The sequence below is a fragment of the Mesocricetus auratus genome, unplaced genomic scaffold (assembly GCF_017639785.1).
Source record: "Mesocricetus auratus isolate SY011 unplaced genomic scaffold, BCM_Maur_2.0 Super-Scaffold_6730, whole genome shotgun sequence".
NCBI classification, from domain to species: Eukaryota; Metazoa; Chordata; class Mammalia; order Rodentia; family Cricetidae; genus Mesocricetus; species Mesocricetus auratus.
The window spans coordinates 96,007,205-96,023,691 of NW_024429184.1; the positions used below are offsets into that span (position 1 = coordinate 96,007,205).

Consider the following 16,487-nt stretch of genomic DNA (forward strand, 5'->3'; position numbering starts at 1 on the left):
GCTGGTGGGAATGCCAACTCATACAGCCTCTTTGGAAATCAGTATGGAGATTCCTCAGGAAAATGGGAATTAATCTACCACTAGACCCAGCAATTCCACTCTTAGGCATTTATCCAAATGAGGCAGGTTCATACAACAAGGGCATCTGCTCCACTATGTTCATAGCAGCATTGTTTGTAATAGCCAGAACCTGGAAGCAACCTAGATGCCCCTCAACTGAAGAGTGGATAGAGAAAATGTGGTACATTTACACAATGGAGTATTACTCAGCAGAAAAAAACAATGGAATCTTGAAATTCGCAGGGAAATGGATAGCACTGGAAGAAACCATCCTGAGTGAGGTAACCCAGTCGCAAAAAGACAAACATGGTATGTACTCACTCATATATGGATTTTAGATATGGATCAGGATAGTGCCAGTCTGCACTTCCACAGATAGAGAGTCTGGGAAACAGGAAAGAACCTAAAAGATATGCATATATGCATAGTACCCAAGAGAAGAGGATGGAGACAAGATCCTCTGAATGGATGGGGAACAGGGCGAGGGGGGGTAGTGGGACCTGGGAAGAATAGAGGGGGTAAAGAGGAAGGGAGTTGGTCATGGGGGAACAGGAAGTTGAGGGGGTGGGGGTAGAATAGGGGGAAGAGGGAATCATAGGATCGAAGACAGATCAGGCACCAGAGTGACCTCGAGTGTTCTAAAGGTATAACATCAATTGGCAAGCTAAGCAATAGTGGAAGGACCACCTCGAATGCCCATTCCTGATAATGAACTTGATGTCTATAACTATCCGGGAGCCTTCATCCTGGGACTGATGGAAGCAGAGGCAAACACACAACTAAGCACTGAACTGAACCCAAGGAACCCAGTGACAGAGAGAGAGGAATGATGAGCAAATTGGCAAAGAATGGGCTGGCAAAACCAGCAGAGACAGCTGATCTGAACAGGGGAGTGTTCTTGGACCCCAGACCGACAGTGGGGAGGCCAGCATGGGACTGATCTGGACCCCCCAAATGTGAGTGTCAGTGAGAAGGCCTGGACAACCTATGGGGCTCTGAGCTGTGGATCAGTGTCTATCCCTGGTATACAATCTGTCTTCATGTGCCTATAGCACAAAGAGAGATGCTCTCTCAGCCTGGACTCTTAGGAGAGTGCCTTGACCCTACCAAGAGTAAAATGATAGACTCTAGACATCCCCTATGTGGAAGGATTTGGCAATAGGGTGGGTGGGAGGGTGGAAGGGGAGTGCGGGAGGAGGGGAGGGAGAGGGAACTGGGATTGACATGTAAAACAAGCTATTTAAAATTAAAATAAAAAAAAATTTAAAAAAAGATTAAAAAATATTTGGTATCTAGTTATATAAAATATTAAAAACTATAAATATATGATTTCATGCAAATTAATGGGTTCATTATTGTATCTTCCTACACACTTTGTGTATTGGCTTTCACACTTCCTCTCTCCCGTTTCTCTGACTCCCTATCTTCCGTGCCAATAGCACACACATGTGTTTTCACATCACTTTTATTCTATTACCTTCTTCTTTCTCTGTCTTAAGCTCTTTCAGTTGTGGCTATCTTTACCAGTGAGGTACACATCTTGGTGTTAACAGATAAGTGGATTTTTATCTCTCCTGGCTTGTTTGTGTCTTTCAAGTGGTGATTAGAAGCTACTTGTGTTTAAGGTTGTTTTGTGAGGAATAGCTACTTCCTGTTGCTTGTTCTTTGTTGTTCTGGATAATGGACTGTTGCTTATACTTTTCTTTAGTAATAGAATGTACCGGTTTACCATGTTGGCCATGATGGATTCTTCCTGGCTCTTCATTTTTTCATTCATTCCACCAATGAAATATATTTTTGTTCAATGTTTTCCTGAATGAAATTATTCTCTTACACTGTGTATAGTTTTCTGTTAAAATCTTTCTGGAGGGTTGACTTTCTTGCCTTGGTTTATACTTCTCTTGGAATGTTTTATTTTGTCTGTATAATACCCACATACATGTTAGCTATATGTGCACAAGCTTGTGCTGATGTATATGCAAACGTGTGTGTGTGTGTGTGTGTGTGTGTGTGTGTGTGTGCATGCATGTGGAAGCCAGATGTCAGAGTTAGGAGGCTTCTATATGCCACCTTCCATGGAAGCCGGATTTCAATATTCACATAGTTGGCATCTGCCAACTAACATATACTTTCTATATGTAAGAAAGGTAAAAGATAAAATTTAATGTGGAGTAAACAGAGGCCTAGAAGCCTTGTTAATGTCTCACCACAGCTTGACTTCATAGCTTATATTTCTGAAGGCTATTTTAAAGGAAACTCTCTTAATATTTTGCCCTCCTATATAAAATTTCCAATTCTTAAAGGAGAAGATGATACTTCAAAAATTTACAAACATTGTTGTAAATGGAGCTTCCACCTTTCTCTTAAAATATGAACTAGTATGCATTGAGAAAAATTACCAACTATGTACACATAGCTCCTGGATTTAAGTTTTTAGTTCAGGGCCACACAGAAATTCTATACAAATCCACTTGTAAAAATGTTTACTCCTTTAACTAAGACATAAGCAGTTTTGTAGTAAACATTAGTTTAGTAGTGGATGAATTACAGTCTGCTTCATGGTTGATTTGTATGGTTTGGGGTTGAACTATCACATTCTTTTTTTTTTTTGGACCTTAATGCTCTGTATTATATTTCTTTTTTATTAATTTAATTTTAAATAGCTCACTCCACATGTCAATCCCAGTTCCCTCTCCCTCTCCTCCTCCCATACCGCCCACCATACCCCCAACCTCCCACCCCATCCCCATTTCCCTCCACACAGGGGATATCCAGAGTCTGTCTTTTCACTCAGGGCAGGGTCCAGGCTCACCCAAGAGTCCAGGCTGAGACAGCATCCCTCCTTGTGCCGTGGATACACAAAGTCCGTTTGTATGCCAGGGATAAACACTAATACACTACCCAGGGCCCCATTGGTGCCCAAGCCCCCTCTCTGACTCTCACACTCAGGGGGTCTGGATCAGTCCCATGCTGGCCTCCCGGGTGTCAGTCTGGGATCCAAGAGCTCCCCCTTGTTCAGATCAGCTGTCTCTACTGGTTTTGCCAGCCCATTCTTTGCCAATTTGCTCATCGCTCCTCTCTCTCTGTCACTGGGTTCCTTGGGTTCAGTTCAGTGTTTAACTGTGGGTGTTTGCCTTTGCTGCCATCAGTCACTGGGTGAAGGTTCTAGGATGGCTATAGACATCAAGTTCATTATCAGGAATGAACATTTAAGGTGGTCTCTCCACTGTTGCTTAGCTTGCCAGTTAGTGTCATCCCTTTAGATCACTAGAGGTCTCACTGGTGCCAGATCTGTCTTCTAACCTATGACTCCCTCTTCCCCCTATTCTATCCCCCACTCAACCTTCCTCTTCCCCCATGACCTACTCTCTCTTCCTCTTCTCCCCTCTCTTCTTCCAGCTCACCCCCCCCGCCGTGTTCCCAATCTGTTCAGAAGATCTTGCCTCATTGCTCTTCTCTGGGGTACTATGCATATCTCTCTTAGGTTCTTTCCTGTGTCCCAGACTCTCTGTTAGTGGAAGTGCAGACTGGCACAATCCTGATCCATGTTTAAAATCCATATATGAGTGACTACATACCATGTTTGTCTTTTTGTGACTGGGTTACCTCTCCCAGGATGGTTTCTTCTTTCAAGGGTCCAGGATATGGTCTGCTACATTCCAATCTGTGGTCTGCTTCTGACTTATCAAAACTGCATCAGATGAGGTACAATAATGCAAAAACCAATAAATTTGTAGAAGTGGTGGAGACCATGGTGAGTTGTAACTGGATAATGTCCATATATTCATTTAATGGGAACTGAAAAACAACAATAAAAACTTTTGAAATCCTTTTATTACTCTCTTGAAATGTTTAATGCATAAAAACTGGGGAAATTCACAGTGAAGTCTGTGCTCAGGGTTAGGAGTTGATGCAGAACCAAACAATCTCAAAACTCAAAATTCAGCTGTCTCAGTAATGTAGTTCATCATGAATGCCACTTCTTTCATAGGAACACACAGTGTTGACTAATAGTCCACAGGAGATGGAAAATGCATTTATAAATACTGAGATTTATTCCATTTCCTAGCCCATCTAACTTGACGTATTTTCAAATTATTACTAACATAATCTTTCTTGCTACTGTTCTTTTCCAGAGGATTAAACTAAAGAGTTATAGAGAAAACAATGATCACTAGGAATTCACATTTTTCTAAAGTATGACTTTTGGGGTATTATAACAATGTTGAACAAGTCTGTACACAAAAACAACACAGTACTGAAATCTCATGGCTATACAAGGCTAGCTAAATTTTTTTCTTTTGATAACTGCGACATTCAGCCAAAATGAGAATTTTAATAAGGTTGGAGCTAACTCCCATTTCATTTGGTAATTCACCGATATGTTGGCATTTCATTTAGAATCAGAGTTTGTTTGTGTGAATATGGAAGACTAACATTCTTAAAATATCAAAATAATGGCCTTTATATAAAAACAAGTTTATTTGATCTATTGTATTGCTCAACTTACTCGAAATCAGACTATAAAATGCAGAAATGTCTAAAGCAGCATTTTTCTCTTAAAAATGTTGCTTATTATTTTCTGTGGTAAGAGTGTGTGTGAGAGGGGAGTGAGTGAGTGAGTGGGAGACTAGCAGCTGTGTGAAGAAATGTAACAGAGTAGTAAAGAGAAGTATGCATAGAAGAGAGATATGTGAAGAAAAGAGATGTGGCTGTATGAAAAGAGATCTAACTTTGTAGAGAGACTTTCAAGATTTTTCCAGATGAAGTAAAAGAGAAAGTTACCATCAGGAAAGCATGAGCTTGTTCCTTTTATCTAAAGCTACCATCAAAACGTGTGAGTGCTTTCCTAAAGACCCTCAGATAGGTAAGAACCATTTCTAAGTCCTGCTGCACCAGAGGCATTCTTTCTGCAACCCTGGGAGCTGGCCTCTCCAGCTGCAAAGTCTTGACAGCACATGAATAGGAAAGGTTCTTAGGGCAGAGTCAGAAGAGAGGCGGGGAAGAGTCCATTCAAGCCCCTTGACCATACATATGACACTTATTGCCCATGTCTAAACTTGTCATAATTACTCTCAACTCCTCGGCTTACAAATGAATCCATGTAAAAGTAGCTCCTACATTTTTTCAAGATATATTTAAAGTACAGTGGTCAAAGGCAGCTTCTCTCTGAGAAAATGAGCTATACCATTAAAGCAAAGTGAAGAATTTATCTTTACTTATTAATTCTACTTAGTTTCTCCTTGGGAATTAATGAAACTTAACATTATGTGTTCCCTGATTGTTTAGCTAGAGAATCACAACTTACACTTATGATTGTTGATATTGTCATGACCTTCTGTAGATAAAACATCTCAACTAACTGCTGTTACAAAGTCATTTGTGATTCTATCTCATTTTCATAGTCCTTTGAAACACTTTGCACATAATGGGGAACAATCAAACCATACAGGTGGCCTATGGAATAACACAACAGCTTGTCCCCTTTCCTCAATTACTTGAATGTTTGATCCTCTGGGGAAATGTTATACTTAAAATTGTGTTTATGAAAGATCAGTAGAGGTAGGAGTAATCCAATTAAAAATAGTCTTCACCCTGCAGTTTTGTTACCCAATGTAGAACTTTAATTCTCACTATAACTTTGGTTGATAAATCTGGTAATAAGCTGCTTCAATGAGAAATGATAAAACTTAACAGAAATATATTCCCAGACACAATAGTGCCCTCTATAAAGGAGAATTTACTTCCTATTTTATTTCTTTTATAAATGATAATTTTTAAACATTTTTAGTAAAAAAACTTATATTTCCACATATTACTACCATATCCCACAATACTGCATCTTTACTCTTAGAGGAATAACAAGAAAGTCCTACTAATGTATTATATTCACAGGGTTTGGGGCTCAGCTTTTGGTTTTAGCCCAATAAGTTAATATTTACTTTTCAGATAGTGATATTTGGGCCAATTTGTTTTAAGTGTCTGACCACCATGAAGTATTAATTATTTAATTCATTAGTAATTAAACACAAATTTTCTAGATAAAGTTGAAACTTTATATGTCAATTTGCTATTTGCTTTTGACATTTATAAGAAAAATTACAGAAAATGCAGAGAAAATTACAAAATTATGGCAATTATTCTAATATATGTGGATTTTAAATATTAACAGCAAATACAGACTTACATGATCTGATACATATCCATAGAAGGCAGTGGATGCTAAAGCCAAGACTTTTCACTTATTTACATTATTCACTTCTCACATTATTTTCTTGCCCTCTTTTTAACTATGAATTTGAAATGCTGAGAATTCCTGGCAATCAAGTTCTGTACATGACTGCCTTTTAGTAAAGAAGTTGCCAAATATGAGCTATGTTCTTGCAAAAACTACAAACAGAACCAATACTGTTTACTTTTCTTTGGGTTCATCCCCACAGTGTTGGTGGAGAATCGTGTGTCATTTCAAAATCCATTATGCGTGTATACGTGTATGGTGGTGAAGGGGGATATTGAGTACCCTACTCTATCATTCTTTACCTTATTCTTTTGAAACAAGATATCTCGCTCAACTTAAACTTAGGCTGGCAGCCAACAAGCCCCAATGATGCTCTTGCCACTGCATCCTACAGCATTGGGTTTGAAGGCATATGACCATTGTTGCTTTTTAATGTGGGTGCTGGCAACTGAACTCAGATCTTCATACATTCACCAAAGACTCTTAAGCATTAAAATATCTGTTTGGTCCAAGATTCTGATTTTTCTAAGGTTAGTACCAGTTATAGATTTTATATATATATATATATATATATGTATATATATGTATATATGTATGTTTGTGTACTTAAAGCAAGATCACATACACATGAAACAAGATTATGTCTATACATACCATAAACTTAATACATATGATTATGTATACTGTATGTGAATATGTATATACATAGCATATGACTTTACAGGCATGCATTTCTGTGATATTATATATCATCCCTAAGATATATTGGGCTACCTTCATATGCTGAAGTCTACATAAACAGACTGTGTTTTTTTTTATTGTTCCATTCTAGATAATACCAATAAATCAGTTGGGAGCTCAAATCTTTTTGACTAAGGAGGGGTTAACTGTTTAATGATAATGATGACAAGCCACTGTTCTTAGAAAAGCTTTTGCACATGTGCACGAGTGCATGCTTGTGTGTGTATGTCTGTTCTTCACACACTTCACAAGAAATTAGTATTTAAGTGCTATTAATCCTAGTGTACTCGTTTGAACAGATTTTTTGGGATTTCTATATGGTATGCTTGCTCTTCCAAAGCTTTTCCTCCACATAAAGAGAGTTCATTGTTGTTCGTCTCTGAAAGAGTTCATTGGTTCTCAAAAACACAGCCATCTGGTGGTAGAGTTCATGTAATTTCCTGAACTTCACAACATATTTGATGCAAACAAGTTAATTTTCATATTTGATACAAAGGGCATAATGAGAGTCTATTGACTAAATATGGATACAAATTGCCTTGCTCCCAAAGATGCTTGAGGGGTCAGGAGCTGAGGGCATATTTATGAATTTCTCCAGAGCTTGCCTTACTTTCAGGTAGTGGAATAACTCCTCATGGTGGGATATGTCTAATTTTACCACCCCAGCCCCATTTTTAATTTCTTCTTTTTATTCTTTGTATATCTGAAATGTTGACTGTGAATGGAAAGGTAAAGAAAATGCTAATCACTCTTGTAAAGATATTTCATCTCATCACAATACTATTATTGGTTGGCTGTCTAGATCTTCTAACTTATCCAGGAAACCTGGGTCATGCAGTAGAAAAAATTCACTATATTCTTGCAGAGGGTTTTGTAAATGGAATTTCTTGCTAAGCAGCAATCTCCACACTCAGTCTCAAAGAAACAGTCCACATGGACTGGAGAGATGGCTCAGTGGATAAGAGTACTGGCTGCTGTTACAGAGGTAAAGCTCAATTCCTGGCATCTCCATTTTAACTCACATTCATCTTAACTCCAGGTCCAGGGCAGCTAACCCTTCTTCTAACTTCCATAGGCATGAAGTACACATGCATACATGTAGCAAAACAGTCATACAAAAAATAAATAAATTTAAAAAACAACAATTACACAATAAACCATGGTACAGTATCTACACTTTCTGATTAAAATAAAACGAAACAGGAACTTGGATGTATACATTTGAAGAAGAGAAACTCTATGATAGTCTAGGGAGTGTTTCTTGTGCTTGTTGTATTACAATGGTTTCTTTAGAATCTTCTCTCTAATGGCTGATGGTGGCTAAGTACTCTGTGTCCCCAGAAATAATCTATAGCTCCAAGCTTAAAATTTAGGTATTTTGTCTTGTAAACAATAGTATTTCAACTAAGCTTTATTCATTTGTTATTTCAGAGGTATCAGAAATAAATTTGAAACTAGTTTGTTGTTTACAGGGAATAGCTGCTCTGTATTTTCATTAAAGTTGGAGGAAGGAAAAAATGGGCCATGAAATTTAAGTATAAATTCAATAAGTAAAGATTTATCTTGAAGTTAATATGTTGCTTTAAAACACTATCATCAACAGCAAGGTAGCTCTTTGAGGAATGACATTAACAGAGAAAAGAATTACGTCCTACCATTGGAGCTTTGTTGTTTTCCTCAAACCCCATTCCATGATGGCTCCTCCATTGAAACAGGACACCCTTGCTTCCTGAGACACCTGGTAATTGCAGCTGAGTCTGAAACATCGCTGGCTGTTCCCACTGAAGGTTCATGAAAACACAGGTGAGGCTCCACTTATCAGAGCTTGAAAAGTTCCATTTAGATTTAATGCAAGCAATGAAAAGAAGAAGGAAAAGACAAAATGTTAAGACTGTTTAATAAGCAGCTTACAATTAGTCACAGTCCAACCACAGAGAGGAACAGGAATTCCCTTCCCCTATTTCCTGGAAAGAACTGGCTGTCAGAAATAACCTCAGAATAATGTCCCTTCAGATGGCATTCTGACAGTGACCGGTAACAATCAAACAAAAACGTGGTAATGAAACAGAAAACAAAAATTCCATCTAGGTAATTATTGCCCACATGCTCATAAAACGTAGTATAATCTTCAGAGTTTTTATTAAAATTTTGAATGTAATAGCTGGTGAAGGAAGTATGATCTTTGATTTTGGATTTTATTTAAAGAGAATACAAGTAAATATTTTTTTCTTCACTGTATTTATTGGTGATGTTATGGGTTTTTTAAAGTTCATTTACCAGGGATCTAAAGAAAAGTATAACAAAAATAGTTTATGAAATGTGAAAAACTAAAAACTAAGAATAAAAATGGTTAAAATTCCAGCATGACGAAGTCAAATTAATTAAATACATATAAAGGCATATGTGAGATTTAATAATAGGTTGCACAGACATATTAGATTACGCCTTCTTTCTTGCCGGCCAGCAGCAAGATAGCCAACCAGGGTCCTCGAGGCCCAGGCAGGCAGCAAGATAGCCAGGGACCCGGCCCGAGCTTTGTGGTGCCGTGCTTATGTGCCCTCTTTCAATAAGGACATATGTAGCAGAGGACTGGAAGTAGTAGAGGGAACGGACGGTCCGTGTGCTATGGAAAGATGCAGAGAGCAAGGAAGGACTAAGGTGAGGAGTTGGCAGACGTTGGAAGCCTGCATTCCACCTGGATCCGCGGGAACGGCCGTTATTAGACCGGAGGCAGTTCTGCTTGCCACCCACGGCCACGATGATGATGTCCAGGCCGGGCTGCTGCCAAGGGCAATATCGGGGTCTCTGATCCTGCAGTAAGTAGCCGTGGTCTGTGTTGATGTCCATTGTTCCTTTTGCTGTCAAGTGTTATGCTGACTCCAGTAGCCTGGGCTGCCTCCTTTGTCCCTGTTTGAGTCCACGATCCATGCTGCCGCTGGGTCCATAGTGTTCTGGGCGGCCTTTGGAGCCACCAAAGACTGTGACAGCTGGGTCTAGGCTATGGCCAAGGACCATGTCTGGGTCTGGGGTCCTACCACCGAGGTCTATGTTGATGCTCATGTCCCATGGAGTCATGAAAGGTTTAGGGTCTGGGTCTCAACCTGAGGCCTCGTCGGTGTACAGGGGCCAGACTGATCCCGGTTTTCGGGGCTACTATTTGGAGCTAGGATGTTGAAACTATGTTGCTGCTGCCTGAGGTCATGTCTAGGTCAATTGCCCAGCTGCAGCCAGGGACTGTGGTGAAGTCTGTGGTCCAGCTTGCCACTAGGGCTAATACAAAGGCCTGGGATCTGGGTTGAATACCGTGACTCGGTTGGAGTCTGAGGGCCATGCCACAGCAGGGGCCATACAGATATAGGTGAACTGTATAGCCACCCCACGTCATGGTGTCATCTGGGCCCAAGCTGCTCGCGAGGGCCATGTCTGGGTGTGTGACCCTATAGCAGCCAGAGTCTGAAGTGACTTCTGAGGGTACTGTTGCTACCCAACACCATAAGGATGCCCAGGGTCAGATCAGCCACCTGAGCCAAGGTTGGTGTCTGAGGGAAAGGATGCTTCCATATCTGAGTGACCTGTTCTTGCTCTTCAATATCATGGTGAAATCCCCGCCAGAGTTGCAGCTGAGGACCATGTCAGGATCCATGCCCCTACTGCAGTCAGGGTCTGTGCTGATGTCCCATGTACCTGCCATCATCAGGCAGTGTCTCGGGGCCATCCAGACCCAGCCACTATTGAGGACCATGTTGGGATCCGTGGTTCTACTGTGACTGGAGTCTGTATTGAAGTCCGGGTCCTGTATTCTTGCCAAAGGCCACATAGAGGCCCAAGGATAGAGCTTCAACCATTCCCACCTGAGTGGCCGGCCCCCACGCAGAGTCAGGATGTCTACCAGGCCCAAGCTGCTGCGAGAGGGCCATGTCTGGGCCTGTAGTCCAGTTACAGCTCGGGCCTGTGTGGATATCTGTGGCCTGTGTCACCGCAGGAGGCCCTAGGAACCATGAGAGATGAAATTAGAGGACCTTGTTGAGCCAGCCATATCCTTTGCTGGCCTTGGGAAAGCTGGCCTTGCCTGTCACTGGACACTACAGCAAGAGAGCTGGTCCCTGCTCACTGAAGAAATGACCACCCCCACACCCCACAACACAGGCCAGGGTGAGAGACCCTGAGGGCATGCATATATGGGAGCTCACTCCACCCACTTGCCTAGGTGGGTGGCCAGAGTCCTCACCTGACCACCTTGGCTACTATCCAGTCCCACAGTCAGGCCATGGGTTGACCCTAGCATCTACCCCATCTAGATCCTGCTGAGACAGTGAAGGGACTGGTCCTGTGGTGTGATATCCACAAGATGTCCAAGACTTGTGACATCCAGAGGATATCCCAGAGGAGTTCTGGTGAGGATCCAGTGGTGATGCTTTCCCAGAAACCAGAGGCCTTGAAGCAGACAATACGTTGTAGTAGATTTTGCCTGTATAACTGATGGGATAAAGACGTATAGTGTATGTATAGTATATGGTACACTGAAGCCTCCACTGCCACCAGGACGAATGGAAACGTGTGGGAGAAGGAAGATAGGACAGAATCAAAGAGATTGTTCTTTTGTTATGGTTTTTTGTTTGTTTTGTTTTGTTTTTTGTTTGGGGGTGTTGTTTTGCTTTTTTGCTTTTGCTTTTGTTTACTTGTTTGCTTACTTTGATTTGTTTCCTTATGTGGGGGTCAATTTGGCAGGGATTAGGGAGGATGGGGGACAGGGAGGTGAGTGGATTTGGGGTGTATATTGTAAAACTCCCTACCAGTCAATAAAGAAGTTACTAAAATAAAGATTATACATCCCTGTATGGATTTATACCCACATGTACACACACACACTCAAACACTCAACTTAGCTCTAACTTGAAAGTGAATCCTGGCAAGCCTTGTTTCTTGAGAAAATGCAAGTAAAAATAAAGAAAAAATAATTGAATGTCAGCACTACATAGGAGGGGGCAGAAATGAGAAGTTTAAAAAATATCTCCCGTTAAAAATTCATACTGAAGCCAGGCAGTGGTGGTGCATGCCTTTGAATCCCAGCCCTGGAGGTGCAGGGCAGAGGAAGGAGGATCTCTGTGATTTCAAGGATGGCCTTGTCTACAGAGCTAGTTCCAAGAGAGATAGGGCTGTTATACAGAGAAACCATGTTTCAAAGAAAAAATTTCAAACTCATCCCTAAAACTTCATTTGAAATATCTAATATTTAACCACTGTCCCCACTGAGAATTTTATCATTTGAATTTTACCACTAAAAGTTGCAATTTTATCCAAATTCAAAGCACTTAGTATGTTCATGTTCACTTTTCATGTTTACAACATAGATTACAATGACAACATACTGTGTTATCACAAATTCTTCAGCATGATTTCTTCTTCCACAGAAACCTGGCATTGTAACTACCTTGCACAACAGGGAGTGCCTGATGAATTTACTAAATAGATGAGTTTCTTCCAGAAAAAGTTTGGGGTCTGTTAAAGAAAGTTTTAGGTACATGTTCATCTTCTGAAGACATGTAGAAATATAAACAGCTCATACTTTCCAGACATTGCTTTTTGCTTGATAACAAAATAGACCTGACTGCTTAGCACTCAATTTATCTATTTATTCAAATATATTTGTAACTGTCTTCCTTAGACATCTAATTTACCTAGAAAGTCTCTCTTCCCATGGCTTTAAATGGCTATTGATTTTTCTTTTATTTTAAAAAGCTATCAATTTAGTTCCTAAATGTGTCTGATTGATGATTATGAGAATTAAATAGTTCAAGTAAAATTACCTATTTAAATTGTCTATCTCAGTGAATAATGAGTTACTCTTTTGACTTACAGAAATTCAGTTCCTTTATTTACTCCAGTACATGTTTTCAGAGCATAGAGTGCATTGGGATAAAGTAGACTGTCTCCATGCAGAGTAGAACACAATATGTTAATATGTTCATCATGTGAGTGATCATTTCATGTATTGATAAATGAAAGGAAGACTGAAGACTAGCCTTAAAAACAATTTATAACTCAAGAGTTTTGGGTTTATTTTCTTGACTTTATATTTCCATTAAAATAGTTCAACCTGTAAAAGCAAAAAATAAAAAATAACCAGTCATTCATGAATGTGGTAATTATTGCAATTTTAAAAACAAAACAAAATATACAATTAAATTTACTTTAATTTCTATTCTGACTTCTTTCATATTGAGGTATTCAACATTTATTGCTGCTTCAACTGAAAAATCATCTGTCTTAGTTAAGTTTTCTCTTGTTGTGAAGTGAGACACATCCTCCAACAATACCACACTTAATCCAACAAGGCTACACCTCCTAATTATGCTGCTATCTTTGGGGCCATTTTCTTTCAAGCCACCACATTCCATTCCCTGTCCTCGAGGTTTTTAACCATATCATAATGTAAAAATGCATTCGGCCCAACTTCAAATGTCTCCATACTCTATAACATTTTCAAACTCATTTAAACGTCTAAAGTTCAAAGTCTCTTTTGAGATTCATGTAACCTCTTAACTATATTACCCTATAACATAAAAATTAAAAAGATCACATACTTCCAACATATAATGGCATAGGATATACATTTCCATTCCCAAGTGTAGATAAGGAAGCATAGTGAGAAAATACTGGATCAAAGCAAGACTGTAAACCAGCTGGGCAAATTTTAAATCTGCATCTCCATGTCTGCTGTCAAAATGCTCTCCAGATCTCCATATCTTTTAAACTTTGATGACTGTGACATACTTCTTTGTCTTGGGTTGGCTCCACTCCCTGCTAGCAACTTCACAGCTTTACACAATGGCCTAGGTCTCCATCTAGAGACACCTCTGACACATGCCTTGCCTCAGTGACTGTCCTTAGTTCCTGAGGAAGGTTCCATAAATCCTCTCTTCTATCCTTTACTCCAAAGCCAGAATCATGTGGCCAGCAATTGCCAAGTTCTGTTGCCTGCTGTGTCTGGAACATGGCCCCCTTGTTCAATTACATCTTCACCAGCTTTTCTGTTTTCCACGGGTTCCTTCAACTGTCCTGAAACTTGCTCCATAGACCAGGCTGGCCTCAAACTCAGAGATCTGCTAGCCTCTGCCTTTACAGTGTTGGGATTAAAGGTGTTTGCCACCATACCTGGCTCTAAACTTCTCGTTAGTTGACTTTTAAAAAGTTTGAAACTTAGCTGAGCAGGATGTTACCCTGAAGTTTCATTTCACTTAGTCTATTTCTTAATATAATTATTTCCTTGAACACAGGTCTTAGCTCCATTTAACATCTTGTCGTTGCTTTTCTTCTGAGTTTGCTCCTTTTCATTGTAAATCTTTATAAACATGAACATTAGTAACTATATGTCAGAGTCTATACTAGGCTGTGTTTTACGATTTTCTCTGCCAGTAGAATTAATCCCAAACTCTTCTACCAAGAGCAAAAGGCAACAACATTCTTCACCAAAATAACACAAGGATGTTACCTATGCTACATTTTAATATTCTTTTCCTCTGGACCCTCTTGATCCAGACACCCACAGTTCAAGTCATTCTCAGCACCATTGTCTTCCCAGTGTATGGCCCATTAAGTGGCACTTAAAGCATCCCACTGCCTTCCTAACCCAAAGTACAAAAGTCCAAATTCCTCCAAACCAAAACACGGTCCGACTATCACAGCAATACTCCACAGTCCCTGATACCAACTTCTGTCTTAGCTATGATTTTTATTGCCATGAAGAGATATGGCCACAGCAATTTTTATATTTTTTAGTTGATACAATAATTGTGCATATTTATTATGTGTTATGGTATGTAATAACAAATTAGGATAACTGGCATTTGCACTCAGGCACTGAGCATTCATTTACAGTAGCATTCATTACTAGTTCTTCTTTTTAACTTTTAAGTATTTTATTCATTTTACATACCAATCACAGTTCCCCTCCCTCCCATTCCTCCTGCTTCCCCACATCCACTCCACAGAAGGGTAAGGCCTCCCACGGGGAATCAACAAAGCCTAGCATATTAAGTTGAGGCAGGACCAAGCCCCCCCTAACCCTGCATCAAAGATGAGCAAGGCATTCCACCATAGGAAATGGGCTCCAAAAAGCCAGCTCTTGCACCAGGGACAGGTCCTGATCCCACTGCCAGGGGCTCATCAAACAGACCAAGCTACACAACTGTTGCCCACATGCAGAGGACCTAGTTAGTCCCATGCAGGCTCCCCAGCTGTCAGCCTAGAAACATTTAATTGTTGTGGCTTGCTTAAATTCAGAGGTTCAGTCCGTTATCATCAAAGTGGGACATGGCAGTATGCATGCAGACATGATGCTGAGGGAGTAGCTACGTGTTCTACACCTTGTGTAGTCAAGAGGAAGTGGTCTGAGTCCCTGGGCATGACTTGAACATATATGAGACCTAAAATCCACCCACACAGTGACACACTTCTTTCAGCCAGACCACATATACTCTAACAAGGGCACACATCTTAATAATGCCATTCTCTTTGGAAGCTGTTTGCTTTCAAACTACCACATCACCTTTTCTTGCCTTTTCTCTTTGTTTAACAACTAGCATTGTTTTAGGTAATATATTCTTCCACGACACTGACCCAGACAATGCATGTGTATTATGTGCTGAGAGCTGCAAATACAAAGGTTCAAAACAATTTTCTAATATACACCATAAAGATGGAAAGCAAACATTTATGCATTGGTAGATAAACTATGATTCATGTTTTCTAGGTCAGTTGGAGCCAGTGACTTAATTTTTTGTAAAACTCTATTATAATTTCTGTGAAGTATCCCATTCCTTCCCATGTGATGTTTTCTGTGCCATTCAGTAAAGATAGAGTGAAATTCTTTCTTATGAATAGACACACACAGTCACACAACAGACACAGACACAGACATGGGCAGATTCACAGGACAGCTTTCAGGACAACATGGGTTCAGACTCATACAACATTTAGAGAATGAAGACATGGGGAGCATGAAGTAGTAAATTCACGTCTGCACTTGCTCTTGGTTAAATGACTCAAAGCAGAGCCTTTATTTCTTTCCTTAATGCAACACTGATGTATATTGAAAACTCGGGGTTAATCACTAACGTGTATAACTCATGCTTCAATGATTTTAGCTTTGACAATGTCTGTTTTTTATGCCATGTACTGTGATCATGCTGAGAAAGTGCAATAAGTCTCTCAGCATCTTCCCACTCCTAATGGATGATTCCTTTATCTTCATTGCTAGATTCCCATGCCTGGATTCTTTAGAGTTTCTGTGTTTCATATCTGTTTTGGCTTTGTCCGTCTGAGGTAAAACACAAAAAATTTCTCAGGCTAGCATATTATCTGCAGTGTTTTTAAAGTGCAGTCGATGGTTAGTCTGGTTGTCAACTTGACTTTATCTAGAATTAAGTAAAGCTCAAGCTTCTGGGTT

At 39.9% G+C, this 16,487-nt stretch overlaps 1 long non-coding RNA gene across 1 annotated transcript in view; it reads left to right on the forward strand.

The window, feature by feature from the left end:
* The first annotated feature begins 7,669 nt into the window (after positions 1 to 7,669).
* LOC121138855 overlaps positions 7,670 to 16,487 on the forward strand; it is a 31,173-nt gene continuing 22,355 nt past the window's right edge. The window contains exon 1 of the long non-coding RNA XR_005875727.1: positions 7,670 to 9,855. This is a non-coding gene — a long non-coding RNA (uncharacterized LOC121138855). The remainder of the gene's footprint in view (positions 9,856 to 16,487) is intronic.